The following is a 7,104-nucleotide window of genomic DNA, read 5'->3' on the forward strand; positions in this document are numbered from 1 at the left end:
TTCAAATTGATGAATATTTTGTAGAATGCATGAATTTTTTAAAAAATTTGTGAATTTTTTTCAAATTGCACAAAGTTTTTTTGAACTCGTCAACTTTTTGAGTCCACGAACTTTTTACAAATCCGTGAACTTTTTGAACTCGTGAACTTTTTCAAGTGTGCAAACTTTTTTCAAATCCATGAGTTTTTTCGAGTTCATGAACTTTTTCCAAATCCGCAACCTTTTTTCAATACTATGAACTTTTCTAGAATTTTTGAATTTTTTTCAAAATTAGAAAAATATATTTGTGAACCTTTTTACAAGTCTATGAATTTTGATCAAATCCACAATTTTTTCAAATTTTCATGCTTATTTATCTTCTATGATTTTTCCAGATTCATTTGTGTAAGTCAACAGTCAATGGTTGACCAGATAACATGAGAATCTTCCGATAGCAAACGAAGCAGGTCACATATCAATGAGCTCCCACATGTCGACCGAGAGCGAACAATGCAAAAAAGGAAAAAAGGCAAGCGAACAAAGCAGACCTACGTCAGATGAGGCCAAGAAGAAATATCGCTTAGTTCGCTGGGATATATTATGTCGATCCAAAGATCAGAGAGGTCTCGGTATTGAGAATCTGGAGATCAAAAATAAATGCCTTATGAGCAAACGGCTTTTTAGGCTTTCGGTAGAGAACGATAGGATGTGGGCACAAATTTTACGAAACAAATATTTGCAATCGAAAACTCTAGCACAAGTTACCGCGCGGCCGTCAGACTCGCCTTTCTGGAAGGGGATTATGAGAATTAAAGATTTTTTTTTCTTTCGTAGAACCAAATTTGTTGTTGGCAATGGGATGTCAACACGTTTTTGAGAGGATACATGGCTAGGGGAGGCGTCATTAGCCATTCAATATCCAAGTCTGTATAATATTGTCCAACGTAAGGAAAGTTATGTTGGCACGGTATTACAATCGGTCCCTTTAAATATTCAGTTTAGGCGATCTTTGGTTGGGGAGAGATGGAATTCATGGATCAAGTGATCCTAACCAAAGATAATTTGTTAAAGCGACATTCGGTAGGCAGCTCCCGATGTTGTTTTTGTGATAATAATGAAACAATACAACATCTTTTCATAGATTGTCCTCTGGCCAAATCTCTGTGGTGAACAATACATATAGCCTTCAATATTGTCCCTCCAGTTAACATTGAATCGTTGTTTGGGACATGGTTAGCTGGGGTGGAACGTACTACGACGACTCGTATTCGAATTGGAATATGTGCACTATTGTGGGCTATATGGAACTGCATGAACGACATAATTTTTAACAGACAACAATTTGTAACCTTCTTGCAGGTCATTTTCAGAGCTACCGCATGGATCCGTACGTGGTCCTTACTCACTCCTATGGACTCCAGGGAGCCGCTGGTTACTGGGTGCAATCAATGAGAGATGGTAGCACCGGATATTTTCAACCGGTTTGAATGACGGTCGCTTAACAAGCTAGGAGTATAGGTCTCTAATCATGTATCTACCATCGGTTGTAATTCTGAGTTCCTTTTTTCAATTGCTCCTTTGGCGGGCTGTAATACTTTGAATACTGTTTGTTTTGAGACTCTTAATAATATGGTTGCATGCATCGTTTAGATGCAGAGGCCGGAGGCACGCCTCCTTTCCAAAAAAAACACAAAGCAAACCTACACACTTTGTTGGGCCAAGCCTAGGTCGTGACTGCGTGAGCACCAACGAGCACAAGCGGCGCTAAACGCGCCTGTATATGAGCTCTCTGTCGAGATTCTTAAAAAAACTCTGCCAGTGTCGCCGCCGCCGCCGTCGTTTGAGAAATTTAGGTCTTCTCGCCCCCGCTGCCATCTTGCGCTGAGAGGTGGGGACCTTGGATTTTCAAGACCTCTATGTACTTCACCATCATCTAGTGCTTATTATAGTTTTGTGAGAATAAATTGCCTTCCGTTCTTTTGGCGATGCCATGAGATTAGAGAGATTTCTGTCCTTGCATATTTGATTATTCAAATCTGATGAGTTTATGTTGTTGCGTTAAGTCTTTTTTGTTGGTCTGATTCTTTATGGCGGTGAAATCTTTCATCAACACCACATTGAAGATGTAGTGATTCGACGGCCTGCACTTCTAGGGGATCATCCTTGGTCCAAGTACGTTCATCGATCAAGGCTTCCTATCTTTTTGGATTGGCGGCTCAAGGCACTTTAAAAAAACATTATTAGTAATGTTGGTGCGGGTGGAGGAGTGACAACATCGTTGCTCTAGTCCAATTGCGGCACTTTTACCGAAGTCTTTGGAGTATATCTTCAAGCACAGATTGGCGCCGTGGAAAAGGTGTTTTCATTGTAATTCTTAGTCATATGAGTACTTTGTATTTTATTTAATGTTAGGTCTAAATTAGTGTACCTGTAATTGTTATGGGTATGAATAAAGTTATAGATGTTTCTATAAAAAAACTCTCTACCACATGGTTAGGAAATTTGCCCCGAAAAAAGATAACTAAGAATTCTACGATCTTCCTCCTTTTTTTAGCTGGGAAATAGTAGTATGTTCCGAGTTGGAAAACACTTCTCATCAACTGGTCGATAATCACGCACGTGTCCGTCACCTCAGTTGTGCGCCACGCGTCCCCAGTGGACTCATCCACCCCACGTCTTCTGCAATAGCACGCCTTCGTGGCTCCGTCCCCTACCTTATCCTCGCCTCACTCGGTGCTTTTGTCCCGAATCAGCGCCGCAAGGGAGGCGCTCGCCCGCATCAAGTTCGCACCGGCGCTCGCCGTCATCCCGCTTCGGTGGCCAAGGTTGCCTGTGAGGGAGGCCCCCGCCCTACTTCCATCCCTCCTATTTTTCTTCGTCGCCTCGCTTGCCATCGGCCGGGCAGCGGTCGCCCCGTCGCTCACATCTGCCCTGAGATTCGCGTTGCTCGGGCATCATTGCAACGGCGAGCGACATAGAGCACATCCTCTCTGGCGGTGCTGTCGTCGGGGGAGCTCTCCCTGCTGGATTCGTCCCGACCCTGCGTGCCATGTTTCTGAAACAAATATCTTGTTGCAATAGCATTGGTGTTTCTGAAACAAAGCTTTTGTTGCGAAGAAGAATCCTAAGCAGAGATGCTTTTTGCAACCTCATCAATGTTTTTGAAACAAATCTCTTGTTGCAATAGTCACTGGTGCGTTTCTGAAACAAAGCTCTTGTTGCAATAGTCATCATTGTTTTTGATACAATACTCTTATTGCGGAAAAAGCCGTACGTTAAGCAATCTAGATCGGACGGCTCGCGAGGCGGCGGATCTTTAAAAGAAATCCACCGGCCGACGCGTAGAGTTTCCAGCAATTCTAAGATCTTTCTAACTCTCCTTCAAATGAAAAGAAAAGATCTTTCTAAGTCTCAAAACCGTTCAAAGCAATTGTCAGGACTCATGTCTTTTCACGGTGTGGGCTCGTGTGTGCAAATCCTATTGGACGCTCATTGCGTCCAAATGTATTTGGTTTGCATAAGAGCGTGTGAGGCCAGACGAAAATATATTTTCGAAATCGCTAGTTAAGAAGTATTTATTGTAAAGATCATTTCCATCTTTTCAGGTTGCGACAAGTGGCCTCGCAACCTAGGAGTTTTCTTTTTTTCGTAGATTCATTTATTTAAAACATTTTATCTCTTAAACTGTGCATCCAAATCTTGAATCATTTTCATTGTTGGATTCCTCGCGTCGAGATCTTCAAAATTAGATCCCATGTTAATAGGTTTTGAAGAACTTTTTTTTCACGAAAAAATCCGGACAAAAAAACGAACCGGGAGCACGGGTTTTTCCTTTTCCGAAAGAGGCACGTCCGTGCTTTTCGTGAAATCACAACCGTGCCTCTCGCGGTAGGAAAAAAAGAAGAAAAAATATGTTTTTTCCGTTTTTGAGGAGGCACGGCCGTGCCTCTCGTAAAAGCACAACCATGTCTCTCGTGGAAGAAAAATCATGCCTCTCCCGAAAGAAAAAAAAATTAGAAAACGCGTCCTTTTCCGTTTTCGAGAGGCACGGCCATGCCTCTTGCGAGAGCATAATAGTGCCTCTCTCGAAAGCAAAGCCGTTCCTCTCACGGAAGAAAAAAAACAGAAAATGCGTTTTTTCCGTTTCTGAGAGGCACGGCCGTAACTCTCGCAAAAGCAAAACCGTGGCTCTCGCGGAAGAAAAAAATGCGGTTTTCCGTGCAAATATTTTTTTGGATCCAAAAGTTAAGGAAGACCGGTGAAAAACCGAAACGTCGAAAAAACCCGTTTAAAAAGCCGAAAACGCGTGCGGAAAAATTAAAAAAAAAAGAGGGAGCGTCCAGAGCGCGACATGTGGCGGGGCGGCTGAGAGCGTGCTAAGTGATGCTGATTATTGTGAGGCTCCCGGAGGAGCGCTCGTTAACTAGTTGCTCTCTTATATTCCATTCCGTTTTTTAGCAGTTTTGTGAACCTTTTAGATGGTTTAGGTCCGGCTTTTCCTATTTTTTATCCGCTTTTCTATTGTTTCCTTCACAGTCTTTTCTTTTTCATTCTTTTCTTGAGTGGTTCTTGTCTTCTTTCAAAATATTAAAAGAACATGTATTTTTTAAAATTGATCAAAAATTCAAAAAAAATCGTTTTTAAAAAATATTGAGAATTTTCACAAAATGAATGAAAATTTTCAAAAAAGAAAACTACATGTAGCCAAAAAATGTTCATAATTTTAAAATGTTCAAATATTTTGAAATATTCAGAACTTCAAAATAATGATAGCCTGTCCAAATAAATTGTTCAAAATATCAAATAATAATGCATAGTTTTCAAAAAATATATAAACCTTGATGCTAGTAATCTTGTGAAGTTGAATCTATTTTAATGTTTGATATTGTGTTGTGCTGCAATTCTCCGGTGGTGACGTGCGAACATCGACTTTATATCACTTCACTTTTAAGGGTCTAGAGGAGATTAGTTTGTTCATCGGCAGGTGGCTGGAGTAACAGAAATTACCATATTCCTAAGCTTATGAACTATTGCATGAGGAGTTGTTGGGACCCTGAAGTTTATGGCTATAGTAAAATGTTATCTTAATTATTCTCTTGCATTTGCAGATGCTTGCACAGAGGTTATAATCATGAGTACGTTGTTTGTTCAAGCGAGAACAGTATGTTATCATAGGTTTCACCGCACATAGGTTTCACCGCACAACAAATTATCAAAATAATGAATCTTGATGGAAGCAACTTGGTGAAACTCCCGTGTGTCCTCGAGAATGAATTGACCATACAAATAAAACCACCGGCTTGTCCTTATCACAATTAAGGATTGGGCCACTTTGTTGCACCATTGCAATTTTGTTACTATTTTAATTTCTTGTAATTACTTTTGCTTTCAAACAAACCATCAAACATTTTTTGCAGCTTTGCAGTGAACTTTTGCTAGTTTTCATCAACCAAATCCTTCTGCTCCTCACTGGGTTCGACTCTTACTTATCAAGATATATTCCCTACACTTGTTGGATATCACTCACCAGGACATGGATGTAGGCCTCGGGTGGCCGACCGATTCTCCCATAACTCTGGCGGCAGCAGGACACCGATTTTTCCGCCTCTCCCATAGGTGGAGAGGTTTCTCCCACTGGTCCATGATGTTCATGGCCCCTCGAGGGCGAGAGCCTCCTTCAAGATTGGATCCTCTTTTCGATGGTATTTTTCTGCAATTTCTATTCGTGTTGTTTTTTGAGTTGTTTCACCATTTTATAGATTATCGGAGATTCGTAACTCCGACGAATATAATTTTTTAGGGCGGTTTAGAAACTTCTTGAGTAAGGCTTGAACCAAAGGGCGGCGCAAACCGCCTTACACAACCACCACACGGGTAGGGGGTGGCCGTGTGGCCTCCCTCTGGGCCATCTTTTGGCTGGTGATCTCTTCTAGTATAAAAAATAATTGTCATGATTTTTCCCAAAATTTTCCAGCTCTGAAAGTAACATTTTCTGAAATAGCCAGAAAACACTAGAAAATAGCAACATGCATTTGGCCCCAGATTGATATGTTAGTCCAATAAAAAAATAAAAAATATATAAAGTTGTGTCAAAACATATATAGTTGATGTAAATATAATATGAACTTAACAAAAATTATATATAAGTCATAGACGTATTAGCAATGAAAATAGAATAATAACAATTTTACTATTGTCTTTAGGGCATATTTCAAAAACAACATGTCACCATTGCCGAGCCATCTCACACCGTCTTGGGCCGCCACAACGAGCCACGTGGGGGGCGCCTCGCCCCCAATGTTCGCCAAGCAGGCTTTGTCCATTGACTTCTTTTGAGGACGGTGGGGAGAAGGTGGAGGGCGCGGTGGCGGCTCGGGCAAAGTGACAACAAAGATGACCGCGATAATGCTAAGTCAGATTACCACCTCTTTAGTTGATTGAGAGCAGAGACAAGCGCTTGCCAAACTAAATAGTAAAATTTCTTGAAAAATAAAAGATACTTGAAGCAAGCCATGAGAGATCGAGAGAGAGGGAGAGATGCCAAGGGGGAACTTGAGATGTATTAAGGCATCTCCAATGTCGTGCCGTAAATCGAACTCACTATTCGTCCACACACGTGTTCGGATGCTTCCGCAGACATAGGTACGGTAGCCGGCCATTTAACCGCATGCCCGAAATGTTCACCCGCATTCCAAAAGAAAATTGAACAATTGGAACGAATCCATGCAAACCAGACCTAATTCATGCAAAGTTGACATATATTAAATTAAAATCGAATGAAATCGAAAAACTCAACTAAAATTTAGAATGCGCCTAAAAAATCTACGTGAGGTACCCAGACAACAACCTCATATGCATGACCTCCCATCTGATGGGGCCTTTGTCGTTGTTCACTCCATCACTGCTGTCGTTGGAGTCGTTGTCCTTCCATTGATGGAAGGGTGCGTAGAGCTCGTGACAGCCCTAATTTACCGTCGCCTGCCACTCGACTTCCTTTGCCTCCGCGCCAGCCCCGAACGCGGCTCGGTTCATGTGCACTTTTTTTTCTTAACAAAAGGATTTCCCCCGAAAGAAAACCACCGTCAGGGCCATCATGAGTCAATGTGAAAGAAAGAGAATTGTGGA

This window comes from Triticum dicoccoides, chromosome 7B, assembly GCF_002162155.2.
Source record: "Triticum dicoccoides isolate Atlit2015 ecotype Zavitan chromosome 7B, WEW_v2.0, whole genome shotgun sequence".
NCBI lineage: Eukaryota > Viridiplantae > Streptophyta > Magnoliopsida > Poales > Poaceae > Triticum > Triticum dicoccoides.